This window comes from Taeniopygia guttata, chromosome 3 (assembly GCF_048771995.1).
Source record: "Taeniopygia guttata chromosome 3, bTaeGut7.mat, whole genome shotgun sequence".
In the NCBI taxonomy this organism is placed as follows: Eukaryota; Metazoa; Chordata; class Aves; order Passeriformes; family Estrildidae; genus Taeniopygia; species Taeniopygia guttata.
In genome coordinates, this window is record NC_133027.1 from 787738 (window position 1) to 800112 (window position 12375).

The window sequence follows — 12375 nt, forward strand, 5'->3', positions numbered from 1 at the left end:
GTTTATTTCAATTCTCAAAGTTAAAAATAGTCAACGTCATAGTTAAAAAGTCAGCGGGCTCACAGTGGCTCCTGCTCCAACAACTCGTGCTTTTAATAATTAGTAATTTAGTAAGTAGTGTTAGTTGCTGGTCTGACTGTGCAGTTTTGGGGCCTTCAAGAGGAGTATCACCAAGCTGAGTAGGAAGTGTGCACGTGCAGATTTTGGAAGTATTTCCCACCAGTCAGACCAGTGGCTGTTTGTTTCTGGAGTGCCTAAACTGGAAGGCAGAGGTGTTTCATTCCCTGAATCCTGAACTGAATGTCTGGTGATGGTAGCTGCGTACACCCTTTGGTTATGTCAGGTTTGTGTCTTCACAGTGGAATTTGGCAGGTGTTGGGGTACAAATTGATTTTCTGTGTAGTATTTAACTGCCCAAAGATGCCTTAAATGTGTTGTTTCCATAATCCTCTGTAAGTGTATGTGGAAACTTGGAGGGAAGTGTCCTGTGCAGACAATGTCACTTGAAAGGGAGACTCTCCATTAGCACCTTGGGAAAACCAGCCCATCCCTGAGGGAGGAATCCAAACACCTGAGTTACCCAGGTCCACTCAGTTCTCTCTGCATTATTGCCAAGTGATGCAGCAATCTGGCTGAAGGTGGTATTTCAAATTCCCCCCGGTGACAGCAGCTCTCACCCTCAGCCAGGCTGGCCCTGCAGCAGCAGTGGCAGTCCAGGAGCCTGGAAAGGGGTGTTCCATGGGGGTCCCTGCTCTGGGAAGTCCCAGCACAGCAGCCCTGCAGCTCTGGAAGAGCAGAGATTCAGGGAAAGCCTCTGATGGAGTCTTTGACCTGTGGCAACACGGAAATGTGGTTTGCAAAGCCCTGTGTACACAGTGGGTGATGGGAGGTGACTGGATCCTTGGCTGAGGCTCTCCTGTGTTTGAATAACCCCAGCAGCTCTGGTCCCTGCCCTGGGTTTGCTCAGAGCTCAACCAACAGCCTGGGACACACGTAAAATGTCCTGGAGTGTTTGGTGGGGGCTGTAGGCAGGGACTGGTTCATGGAATCCTGGAATGGTTTGGGTGGGAAGGGACCTCAGAGCCCACCCAGTGCCACCCCTGCCATGGCAGGGATACCTTCCACTGTCCCAGGGTGTCCCAATGTCCAGCCTGGCCTTGGGCACTGCCAGGGATCCAGGGTGGGCACCCTGTGCCAGGGCTGCCCACCCTGCCAGGGAACAATTCCCAATTCCCAATATCCCATCCAGCCCTGCCCTGGGGCACTGGGAGCCATTCCCTGTGTCCTGTCCCTCTGTCCCTTGTCCCCAGTCCCTCTCCAGCTCTTCTGTAGGTTCCCTTCAAGCACTGGAGAGCTCAGTCTTCAGTTTGTGAGGAAAAGAAGGATCTCGAGGAATATTGAAACTGGCCTCTGTCTGAGGAGGATGCATGGGGAAAAGGTTTTAATTCTCTCAAACCAAAGGCTTGTTTGCATATGTAGGAGAAGACACACTAACAGAACATTTCTGCTTTATGTTAGTAACTTCCATTCGCTTCACATTCCATCTTTGCACACTGGCTAATCCTGCTCCATGATGGCTGCTGGGAGATAACTTACTGTCCCTGTAATTCCACATACTCTCACTTTGACTTTGAGTCACTTCTGTCTGATATTTCCTGCTAAAGCAGCAGTTAAGCTGCTGGATGTGCTGAGGTGCCAGCGTGAGTGATTTCATTGCCCCGTCTCAGGCACTATAAATATTCCAGATGGCATTTCTGCAAGAAATCCCAGAGTCATGGTAACCTCCCTGGGGAGGGCAGGGCCTGGGCCTCCAGCCCTGCCCTGCTGTTTGCAGGTACAAAAGGAATACATCTTGGAAGGCTTAACTGTTTAGAATTTTAACTGTTCTTCAGCGATTTTCTGGTGCAAGAATCATTTTTGTGGTGCTTGGTTTTGAGAACCGTGGTGATTTCCTAGTTGTGCCCTCGAGGTGCTCCTGGCTGTGTTGGTGAGTGGGTGCAGCTGCCCCTCTGGCACTGGTGGTGCTCCTTGGTGCTCCTCCTCATTTTAGTGCTCTCCCTGCTGCCACTCCTGCAGATTGTCTTTATTTTAAGTGTTTAAAACGTTAGGATAGGTAACTTCCAGGCAGCATATCCCCGAGATCTTATTTTTTACCATCTCTTTATTGGCATTCAGTGGGTCAGGTTGTTGATGGTTTGAAGTGAGCTGTGGGTAGAGGATCCAGAGGAGCTGTGCACACTTTGTGGAGCTCCTCAGGGCCTGGCCTTTGGCACCTGGGAACAGGTAGGGAGGGAGGCTCTTCTGGCCAGGATGGCTGCTGAAGGATTTGAATGCCAGAACTGAGCCTAAGCATGTAATCACTGCTGTCTGACTAAGTCCAATGCAAATGAAGATGAGTCACAAAAAAATCCCATTCCCATGAAATCTCTAGTAACAGCTCAGGAGAACAAAGGGTGTGTGAGTATTGGAGATTTTCCCCCAGTGCTCCTGATGGAGGTAAAACTTCCCTGGATCTTTATCCCTCCTGGAGGTGCAGCTGTATGTTGTGCTCTAAGCTTTACTCACCTGGCTGCAAGTCTCCAAATCCATAGATAAAAAATAGTGGTCTTTAAGGTTTGTTTTATTTTGAACACAACCAAAGCAGTGCTAGGAGCTGCAAAACTATTATTTTAAATATGAAAGTTTAGGAAAACTACTTGGATGAAATTATTCTTTTTTAATTATTTCTTTTGCCTTTATTAGAAGTGGGTTGAAGTTGGAACCACTTGCTTTGAAATTGCTTCATATTGGCACATTGAAGCACTGAAGTTTTTAAAAGTAAGTCCTCAAGTAATAAATTCAAGTTTGTTTGTGCATCCTGTGAGGAGTTGTTCACTCAGGATTGTGCTGTATTAATGCCAGAAGGAAGGAGGGATCTCCAGGTAGAGAATGGGGAAAAACTTGCCAGATTTGGGGAAACAAATGATGGCTTGAGTGGTGAAGATGCTGTTGCTGTGCAGGGATTGCAATGAAGTTTGAAAAACAGGTAGTTTCAGGATTCAAACAAAAAAGGGGTTGCCACACCAGTTGGAAGCACTGGTTTGCCTGTTCCCAGAAGTTGTGGCTGTCCCATCCCTGGCAGTGTTCAGGCCAGGCTGGACAGGACTTGGAGCAGCATGGTCTAGTGGAAGATCTGCCCATGGCAGGGGATGAAATGTGAAATGGTCAAGGTCCCTTCTGAGCCAAAGGTCCCTTCTGAGCCAAACCATTCCATAATTCCGTAGTTATATCCCTTTTTTGTATCCTACCTGCAGCCTACAGGAGCAGCAGCAGCTGTGAGTTGTGTTCCTGTTGTGCCCAGGCTGCGGGCTCAGTCTGCTTCTGACTCCTGGCATGGAGCAGGTGAATTAGACAAGGAAAAACCCCAATAAACCCTGGCCCAGCAAAGCCCCTCGATCCCACCTCCTGCTCAGTCATTTCCATGACCTGAACCCATCAGGAGGAGAGGCCAAAGTCATTTCCACTTGGAGGTGGCTATGCTGCAGCACTGGCTGCCAGGGGAATTTTGGAGGGGAAAAATGGGTGGGTTCAGAATGAAAGTAGAAAATGGAAGTGGATCCATCGGTGGCTGTTGGATACAGTCCTCTGAATGCAGGCAGGAGCTCAGGAATCCCCTGGGCTCTGGGCTGCTGGAGGTTGGACAAGCATTGTTTGGCCTGGAGAGGGGTTGTCCTCTCCTCTCTCTGCTGGGACACCCAGGGGAAGGACTGCAGAGCGAGCTGGACTGGTGTGATACTGTACCAGAAGGGTGGTTTGGTTTTGCTTTTGTTTAGTAGGGGTTTTTTTGGCTTTTGTGTGTGAGTGTTTGGGGATTTTTTTCTCATGTAGGGCAGTGAATAATGAGCAGCAGTTTTGCACACGCCTCGCAGAGCTGATGAGAAACTGGGGATGGCTGTGGTGAAGAGCTGAGGAACTGAGCTGGCTGGAAACTTCTTTGTGTAACGTGGCTGTTTTTTCAGCTGAGCTGGATCGGTTCCCTGATGGGGCTCCTTGCCTTACCCTCCAAATCTGTGCTGGTGGAGTGATAGGGCAGCAGGGGACATGGAAACAGCAGAGGAGGTGGTGCTTGTACTCAGAACTCCAGGATCCCTGAGGCTGGAAAAGAGCTCCCAGCCCATCAAGTCCAGCTGTGCCCAGTCCCCACTTTGTCCCCAGCCCAGAGCTCTGAGTGCCACATCCAGGCATTCCTTGGATATGTCCAGGATGGGCACTCCAACCCTCCCTGGGCAGTGCCAAGGCCTGAGCGCCCTTTCCAGGCAGAAATTCCTGCTGCTGCCCACCCTGAGCCTGCCCTGGCCCAGCCTGAGCCCATTTCCCCGTGTCCTGTCCCTGTTCCCTGGAGCAGAGCCCGACCCCCCCTGGCTGTCCCCTCCTGTCAGGAGCTGTGCAGAGCCACAAGGTCCCCCCTGAGCCTCCTTTTCTCCAGGCTGAGCCCCTTCCCAGCTCCCCCAGCCCCTCCTGGGGCTCCGTTCCCTTCCCTGGACACGCTCCAGCCCCTGCAGGTCTCTCCTGGCAGGAGGGGCCCAGAGCTGCCCCCAGCACTGGAGGTGAGCCCAGGGGACGGGCACTGCCCTGGGCTTGAGAGTTTCTCCATGAAAATTCACCTTCTGGTTGCAGTTCCACATGAACAAACCTCTTGGCAGCAGTTCCAGTGCCTGGCCTTCCCTCCTCCCTGCCCCAGTATGAACCAAAGCCCAAACTGGGCTTGCTCCTCTCGGGGTGCTGTTGCTGTGGGTGCCTCGGGCTATCAGGGAAGGACAGGAACGCTGCAGAGCTGCTTCCCTGGGCCCAGTCCTGTGCTGGCAGCCCTGCTGCTCCTCTGTCCTTGCACTGACACACTGGTGATGTGCAGCTGAAACTCGGGGGCAGCTGCTCCCCAAATGTGCTGAGCACGGTCAGGAACCCTGCAGGCTCAGGGGAAGGAGAGTGCCCAGCTTGGCTGTCCTGGGGAGGGACTGAGCTGTCACTTCAGCAGTGACACAGATGAAGAGTTAGGAAGTCACTGATATTTGCTGGGCTAATGTGTGTTCAGATTTGGAGCACAGGCTTCTTGTGACAGGCTGTATGATCTGTGGGCTGCTCGTGAATTTTCAGAGGCCAAACAAAATGTCTGTTGGTGTTGCTAGAAACTTGTTCTTGAATGCCTAAGCAGGAACACAGCCTTTGTTTTAAGTAGCCAGTGATTAGTTTTTAGTGCCTTGTTGAGTGATAAACACAACTGGGAGGTGCAGAGAAGTGATTTCCTCTCGACTCTTTGCTTTGTGCCCTTTGAAAGAAAATCTGTTATGCTCTTGCAGCAGATTTTCTTCCCTGTGAGGATGGGCAGGCCCTGGCACAGGTTGCCCACAGAAGCCGTGGCTGCCCCTGCATCCCTCCTGGAGCTGTCCATGGCCAGGTTGGACTTGGCAGCACCCTGGGATAGTGGAAGGTGTTCCTGCACGTAGCAAGATGTGAAATGGGATGAGCTTTAACATTCCTTCCCACCCAAACCATCCTGTGATTCAACAATTCTCTTTATCCTGAGGAAAACGCTTGATCTTTTCCACTCTTCAAGTCAATACTGATATTTAATTAGGGTATCGACTGAGAGCCTACTGATGAAAACCTCATCAGGGGATAGGAAGAATCAACCCTAACTTGAAGGGTTTTAGGCAGATGTTGCTGCCTGCAGTCCAGCAGTGCTGCCTGTGAGGGGTTTTGCCTTGGCAGGCCCTGGAGCAGGGCGTGGGCTCTCCCCACCCTGGGTACCCACAGCTTGCTGCCTGCTCCTCCTCCCTGGAGCACGAAATCCAGCGTGTCCCTGCTTGTTAGTGAGCTGGAGAGCCTCAAGAAGGATGGTGGCTGGGAGAGGGCTGCTCTGCCAGGAAAATTCCTCTCACCTGGGCTTGAGAAATGCCCAGGCAGGACACGGGAGCAGAGCAGGTTGCACAGATTCTCCAGGAGTGGCAGCCTGTTGTGCCATCAAAAAGTCATGGAGCAAAAAGTAGAGAAGGATTTCAGCCTTGGTTTGTGTAACTCTTACAAGGGGGTAAGGTACTGGAGAAATGCTTTGTGAAAAACCAGCTTGTCAAATTCCTGGTGCTGAGGGAATTCCCTGTCTGGCCCTGGAGAACAGAGAAGAGACCAGAGCTGCTCTTGCAAGTTGTCTTGAACGTCTGGTGTTTCAGTGCAGCTCGGCTGTGTGGGTTTTCCTCTCTGTGTGGGTTTGACTACAAGTCTTGTGTGGGTTTAACTAAAGTCTCTGCATGTTTTGGTTCTGTTCTGTAGCTAAAACAACTCCAGGCTTTCTCTCCCACTGGGATTGTGACTGTTCTCTCTAACCTGGAGAAGCACTCGTTTGTGTCTCATTTCCAAAATCTGACTTAATGCTCCCAGAGAGACACCTCTTTGCTTGAGAGCCAATAGGTATGGAATTTCTACAGTTAGATCCATACCTGTACAGCTTTTTCCTCAAGGATGCTTCTCAAACTGGTGTGCTTTCATGTTTGGATCCACTGAAGCTGTTGTTGGACTAGGAGGAATGCTGGAGATGGTCTCTTCCCAAAACCATGGCTGTGGTGTGGCTGCTGTGTGTACTGGGAGTTCTTTGGTGCTGGAGGGGCTGGGATCAGCAGCGTGCTTGGGAGGCAGTCCTGGCCTGAGCTCTGAGCTTCAGAACCCTTAAAAGCCGTGGTTCCAAAGGTGGGTGGTGCCCTGGTAAGTTCAGGTGTCATCTCAGCATGTCCAGGTGTGGCTGACCTGGGCTGGGTCAGGGTACAGTACCAGCCACTGGATTTGTGCAAGGTTCAGGAAAACTGGGCTTTATCATGGCTCATCTGCACCTTATGGGAGCAAACTCTTGCCTCTGTTTCCTGACAACATTTCCTGGATGGGTTGTACCTGGTCCCAAATAAGTTGTTTTGCCCCTGAGATGGTTGTATCTTAAATGGGTCTCACCAGCATTGTAATCTACAGTAGAGGTGATTTTACATTTCCCTTCGAGTGCTCACTTACTGACTTTGGGCACTCACCTATTGGTGTCTGACATATTTATGTGCCAAATGTCATCTCCTGCCCTTCCAACCAGGCCGTGGTACCTGTTCTTCCTCACCACCAAATCCCCTGGGCATGTGACTTCCCCGAGGTCACCACTTTACATTTTCATTACTGCAGATCTGTAATAAATGCCTGAACTTAGGTCATCAGAATGCTGGTAGCAGTACCTAGAAGCTTCCAGTTCCTCAGGTAGCAGCATTGATTTCACACCTTCCAAGGCTTGCTGCAGGCTGTGGCTCATCCTCCCTCCCCTCTCCCTTCTCCAGGTGGGATTGCTGTGGCAGGAGGAGCTCCTGAGAAGCTGAGCTGTCACCTCCATCCCTGTGCACGTGGCAGGACGTGCTGGGAAGGGCTTTCATCTCCAGGGAACGTTTTGATCTTCCCAGTAAACAACAAAGTTAGTTATTTTAGCTAAATCTCTGGTAAAAGCAAAGTAAATCCTGTCTAGTTCTTCGGGATTTGTGCTTCCTGTTGGTCTGTCCAGGACAGCATGGACCAGGAATGTGAGTTCTCTGGAAGTCTGCTGTGCCTCATTCCTGTTTCAGTGAGCAGAAGTGCTGTGTGTTCCTTCAGAGGGGCTCAGAAGCTCCACCTGCAACAGCATTAGGCTGGCAGTGTCTGCTCAGCTGAGGTGGTCACATCACTGGGATGTGTCCCCAGCCTGGGGGATGTGACCCCAGCCTCAGGGATGTGTCCCCAGCCTGGGGGATGTGTCCCCAGCCTGGGGGATGTGTCCCCAGCCTCAGGGATGTGTCCCCAGCCTGGGGGATGTGACCCCAGCCTCAGGGATGTGTCCCCAGCCTGGGGGATGTGTCCCCAGCCTGGGGGATGTGTCCCCAGCCTCGGGGATGTGTCCCCAGCCTGGGGGATGTGACCCCAGCCTCAGGGATGTGTCCCCAGCCTCAGGGATGTGTCCCCAGCCTGGGGGATGTGACCCCAGCCTCAGGGATGTGTCCCCAGCCTCAGGGATGTGTCCCCAGCCTCAGGGATGTGTCCCCAGCCTGGGGGATGTGTCCCCAGCCTCAGGGATGTGTCCCCAGCCTCAGGGATGTGTCCCCGTGTGCTTGAGACCTTGTCCCAGCCAGAGACACGGAGATGGAGTTGCCTGGTTTTGGGCCATGGAATGACAGAATGGATTGGGTTGGAAGGAGCATTTAATATGTTCCTTATTCCACCCCCTTCCACTATCCCAGGTTGTTCCAAGCTCCAGTCCAGGCACAGACTATGTCAGAGAACAACACCAGGATTGACAGGAGAAGAGCTGAGGTTGCAGCAGAGCTCTGCCAGCAGCTGGAGCAGCAGCCCCACGAGCCCCAGGGTGCCAAACCACAGCGCTGACAGTCCTTGTGTCACCTCTGCCAGCTGCTGGGTGACAGCACCTGCACTTGCTCAGAGCAGGACTTCTCACACCACCTCTGTCTCCTGCTCATTCTGCTCTCACCCACCTGCAGGGTTAGGAGCTGGAGACCTCATCCAGCAGGAATCTCCCCTGCCTGTAGGGTTTTTCTGGGATCCAGAGCAGCTCTGCAGGCTGGGAAATGGGATCCCCACCTCAGGTCCTGTCCTGGCACCCAGGACCAGCAGCACGACTGAGGCAGCCAGCGGAGCACAGACTCTGTGGTTGTCACCTCACAGCAGGGCTGGGGTAATTTGGGCTGTCTGGGGTCTCTCACTGCCCCCAGGACAGCAGAGCCAGCACCTCTCTGCTGTTCTGTCCTGTCACACACCACCTGCAGCACAACTTTCCCCCAATACCCAGATCAAGTTCTCCCTGTTATTATCAGTGTCAGCCTCCTTTTGTCCTCAGCACCAGTGGGGACACCCAGAACTCAGGGCCTGGAGGGGCTCCAGGAGAGCTGCAGAGGGACTGGGGACAAGGGACAGAGGGACAGGACCCAGGGAATGGCTCCCAGTGCCAGAGGGCAGGGCTGGGTGGGAGATTGGGAATTGTGAATTGTTCCCTGGCAGGGTGGGCAGGGCTGGGTTGGAATTCCCAGAGCAGCTGTGGTGCCCCTGGATCCCTGGCAGTGCCCAAGGCCAGGCTGGACACTGGGGCTGGGAGCACTGGGACAGTGGAAGGTGTCCCTGCCATGGCAGGGGTGGCACTGGATGGGCTCTGTGGTACCTTCCAACTCAAACCATTCTGGGGTTTTGTGAACCTTCTTGCAGAATACTGCAAACTGAAAAATCCAAACAGGTCTGCAAACTGAAAAATCCAAACAGGTCTGCAAACTGAAAAATCCAAACAAGTCTCACAGCCTCCAGTGCTGTCTCAGGAGATGCCAGTGCTCTGGGTAGCAAGAAATGTTGATTCCAGGTGTGTCGTGTGACATTCTTCCAGTTGTTTCCACATTTTCAAAGGCACGTTTTTCCTGTTTCTCAGGCTTTTTCTGGGATTTCAGTTAGACTGTTGCAGTATCAATAACAACTAAAAACTTCATGATAAATGTGATGCTTTGGGGCAATACCATAACAATGGGCCTTTATTTCAAGATTTTTCTTGCTGATGAACTGGAGAGCTCTGCCACTCATCTTCTCACTTGCTGAAGAACTTAAAGCTTGGGTGGAAACTGGAAATCTGGTGTTCCAATTCTTGACCACCAGGCTCTCTCACGGTCCCACTGTGCCATTACCCTGATGTGGAGGAATTTCTGCCTTACAGACTGCTAGAATTTGGTATAAACCAAAGATCAGAACCTGCTGCCACGCTTGTTATTGGTGCTGAGAGGGGTTAATAAATGGAAGGTTTTCCTGATGTGTGAGCTGCTGTTCAGTAGCTGGGAGCACCCCCAGTGATGTGGCAGCTGGTTTTGAGTGTTGAAACATGCAGCAGGGGCACTGGAGGCTGGGGAGGGAACAGGTGAGTCCCCAATCAGCCATTCCCTGTTGGAAATGTCACCCAGCAAGGGCTGGCTCCCAGCCTGTCCCCAGCCCTTTGTCAGCAGGAGTGATGCGAGGTCATGTGTGGGGTGGCAGTGCTGGTGCCAGCAGTGACAGAGCTCTCTGCTCTGGGCAGCTTGGCTTGGGACACTCAGAAATAATGGGATTGTTTTGTGTTTGTAAGAACACAAACAGGTTTTCCAGCAGTCAGTTGTCACATGAGTCCTTTTGGAGCAACCTGGTCCAGGGGAAAGTGTCCCTGCCCATGGAACAAGTTGAGCTGGAAGATCCTTCCCAACCCAAACTGTTCTGGGGTTCAGTGAATTGAGTGGCTGAATCCTTTAATGACCTCCTCTTTGGTAAAGCTGATGCTTTTCTGAATGAATTCACTTCCCTTCATTTATGTATTATCTGTCTTGTCCATCTGCTGAGTATAAATCAGCCAGGATAAGTGTTAACTTGAATTTTATTTTTATGTAATTTGAGGGCAAAATTACCATTGCAGCAAGTAGTGACAAATTCTGTGTTTCATAAATAGCAGTCTATGTGAAGGCAGATTCATGTACTGTATTTATTTTCTAGCTAACAAATATAGCTTAAGTAGGGTGCGACATGCATGAAAACTGATTTAATTGGCTGTAATTGAACTTGAACATATTTAATTCATGTCCTTGGTGGTTTAGAGTAGAATTCCAATTGCAGACTGGGCTGTCTGGAGTCCAGACTTTTCCATGCTGTGATTTTGGGGGTGTGACCTGATGGGCTCCTGACAGTGGGATTCATGAGGAGATGCAGCTGCTTCATGTGATGCCCTCCCTGAAAATATGGGCTGGTGAAGGCCTGGACCAGAGTTAATTGAGTATATTGGAAAATGAAAGATGTAATGGCAGGGAATTAAATCAGCCCTCAAACCTGGAATTAACTGACACTGAGCAGACATTACTGCTGCATGGGAACAGCTCTGAAGGAAGTTCTTTTTCTTGCTAGAGCTTCATTTCCTTTTTTTTGCCCCTTAGTACCTTATGAATAAAAACCTTATTGTCTCTCTTGTCTCTTGGTATGCATAAAACATCACTAAAATAGTTCCTTTGTTCATTTTCTTTTGTTTTGTTTGTGGGAGCCTTGTGTAAGGAAGGTTTAGCTGTTGGAATAACAAAATGATCAAATTTCTTTTTTCTGGAAGAAATAACTGCTTGTGTTGAAGCTGTGGTCTCGGGGACCTTCGTGACAGTGTAGGTGGTGTCAGCAGGAACCTGGAGCCTTCTTTCTGCACAGAGATTGTTTTTACACATAGATTTGAGCTGTGCTTTCATGTGACTTCTGAAACCCCTTCCCTGGGGGGAGCGTGCCCAGGGAGGATGTGCAGTCTCCCTCTCTGGAGATGTTCAACCCACCTGCTCCAGGTGACCCTGGTTTGGCTGGAGGATCCCCAGAGGTCCCTTCCAGCCCCAGCAGTTCTGGAATTCTCTCTGAAGCTCTGCTGCTGTCAGGATCCCAGTGTTCATCTGCTGGGATGCCAGGTACACCCACTGCTCCCAAAACCTGGGGCAGCTGTGCCTCGAGCACCTCTGCTGAGAGCACAGTGGAGTTCAACATTTGGATTCTGAGCTCTTGGAAGTGATTGTCTCTTCGTGTCCAGGTCACAGTGCTTGGGAAATGCTCCATTTTATGGCAAATGTCCATTTTATAGCAAAGGCTCAATTTTATAGGAAATGTCCATTTTATGGCAAATGTCCATTTTATGGCAAATGCTCCATTTAATGGGAAATGTCCATTTTATGGCAAATGTCCATTTTATGGCAAATGTCCGTTTTATGGAAAACGCTCCCATTTTATGGCAAATGTCCATTTTATGGCAAATGTCCATTTTATAGCAAAGGCTCAATTTTATAGGAAATGTCCGTTTTGTGGCAAATGTCCGTTTTATGGAAAACGCTCCCATTTTATGGCAAATGTCCATTTTATGGCAAATGTCCATTTTATGGCAAATTCCATTTTATGGCAAATGCTCCATTTTATAGGAAATGTCCATTTTATGGCAAATGTCCATTTTATGGCAAATTCCATTTTATGGCAAATGTCCATTTTATGGCAAATTGCATTTTATGGCAAACGCTCCCATTTTATGGCAAATGTCCATTTTATAGGAAATGTCCATTTTATGGGAAATGTCCATTTTATGGCAAATGCTCCCATTTTATGGCAAATGTCCATTTTATGGCAAGTGTCCATTTTATGGCAAATGCTCCATTTAATGAGAAATGTCCATTTTATGGCAAATGCTCAATTTAATGGGAAATGTCCATTTTATGGCAAATGCTCCATTTTATGGCAAATATCCATTTTATAGCAAAGGCTCAATTTTATAGGAAATGTCCATTTTATGGAAAATGTCAGTTTTATGGAAAAAGCTCCCATTTT

The 12375-nt window shown here is 50.1% G+C and overlaps 1 protein-coding gene across 1 annotated transcript in view; it reads left to right on the forward strand.

Annotated features, from left to right (window-relative positions):
- Positions 1-12375, forward strand: part of RAB10 (RAB10, member RAS oncogene family) — a 43098-nt gene that overhangs the window by 2646 nt on the left and 28077 nt on the right. The gene's annotated exons all lie outside the window — the stretch shown is intronic.